The sequence below is a fragment of the Apteryx rowi genome, unplaced genomic scaffold, assembly GCF_003343035.1.
Source record: "Apteryx rowi isolate R43461 unplaced genomic scaffold, aptRow1 scaffold_130, whole genome shotgun sequence".
NCBI lineage: Eukaryota > Metazoa > Chordata > Aves > Apterygiformes > Apterygidae > Apteryx > Apteryx rowi.
This window is the reverse complement of record NW_020447531.1, coordinates 222,733-224,210: the sequence shown is the minus strand read 5'-3', so window position 1 is coordinate 224,210 and position 1,478 is coordinate 222,733. Positions and strand designations below refer to the sequence as shown.

The 1,478-nt window shown below is 60.9% G+C and overlaps 2 protein-coding genes across 3 annotated transcripts in view; one reads left to right on the top strand and one right to left on the bottom strand.

Moving 5' to 3' along the window:
* Positions 1–158, bottom strand: part of ELOC (elongin C) — a 16,721-nt gene extending 16,563 nt beyond the window's left edge. Inside the window, exon 1 of one of the 2 annotated variants that reach the window (XM_026056279.1) lies at positions 69–158. The gene's annotated coding sequence lies outside the window, so the exon portion shown is untranslated. The remainder of the gene's footprint in view (positions 1–68) is intronic. The other variant, XM_026056280.1, reaches the window with a different exon arrangement.
* TMEM70 (transmembrane protein 70) overlaps positions 1–1,478 on the top strand; it is a 5,827-nt gene that overhangs the window by 1,564 nt on the left and 2,785 nt on the right. The window lies entirely within an intron of this gene.

Below are 1,478 nucleotides of genomic sequence, written 5' to 3'. Positions count from 1 at the left end.
CCCTGGGGCAGCCTCGGGGGCTTCCGCTCCCCCTCCCCATTTTCCGCTCGCGCCCCACGGCCACTCACCCGTCGGCGCCGCTACCTCTGCCCTGTTCGCAGGGCCCCCTCGGTGACGGGCCAGCTGCCTCGCGAACACTTCCGCTGGGTCACGGCAGACTTCCGGCCGCGGCGCGCAGCCCCGCGCCCTGCCCTTGGAAGGTGTGCGGCGCCCGGCTCCCGCCATGCCGTGCGGCGAGAGCGAGGCATGCTGGGGCGTGTAGTTCCGGCCGGCGGGGGCTAGGGGCGAGTCCACCATGTTAGTGGCGGCGGCGGTGGCCACGCCGAGGCCCCGCGGAGTGGGGAGCAGCCTGCGTTTTGCTGCGGGGCTCCCCGTGTGGGGCTTCCTGCCGCGGGGTTCGCGCGAGTCAGAGTTTTTGTGAGGGTCCCCCGCAGCAGTAAAGCTAAAACCCATGTTTTTAGGGAGGGCTGAGCTTTCCCCCCGACCCGAACATCCCAGGAAGCCGAGCTGCGAAAACGCTGGACTTGGGCCCAAATTCTGTGGGTCTGCTGTGAGCCTGGTGGGAAGCGATGCTAAGGCACCCCGAGGGACAGGCTCTGCCACCGCCGAGCCCCCCCAGGGCTGCTGCTACTGCTGCCTCCTAGGACGCCTGAAACCTTTCCTGAGTGCCGTCCTTGCCTCTTGCAGCCCCAGGGCTAAAATGCCACCATCGTCCTGTCTCACTGAGCCACGACTGCAATAATGGGCAAAAGCCTGTTTGCAAAATTGCTACAAATCAAATACTTCGTTTCCTTTCTACTAAAGGGAAATAGTCCAGGACTGTAGGACAAAGGGATTTCTGCCAACGGTTTTACAGTATGTTGTAATTTTCAGCCACCTCTAAAGTTTTTTTTTTTTTTTCAAAAAAGTAATGCCGAGTATTTGGGAAAAATAACAAAACAGCTTCCTTTGCAAGTCAAACACACTAAGTTTTCACAGGCACCTTTCATTTGTGTATTACTCTAACTTCCATGTGCTCACTGTCCACAGYGTCATTTGTGTCTCACTCATTTCCTCAGTTTTGAGTTCTTGGTTTTACCACCTTATTTTTTACGCGTTTTCTACCTCACTCACCTGCGTGCTCATCAGTAAAATGAGCATGGCTTCCTTTAGGGGTCCTGTCTGACAAACCTACTCTTACGCCACCATCAGCAGAGGGCTGGGCTGCTTGAATCAGCAGGCCCAAGGCTGGCGGGGGGCCAGCTCCGGCGTGGCTGTTAGTTCAGCGCCGTTAAGGTGTACAAACGCGGGGCTCCGGCTCGGGCACCGCAGCCAGCCGGGGCCGGGGCCGGGGCCTTTCCGGCGGGGGAACCAAAGCGCCGGGCTGCGGGGCGGCGGTGGCCGCCGGCGGTGGCGCCGCGCTCCTCCCTCCCTCCCTCCCTCCCTCTCCGCCTTCCTTCCCTCCCGGCCTGCCCCGCCACTGCGGCCGCGATGCTGCT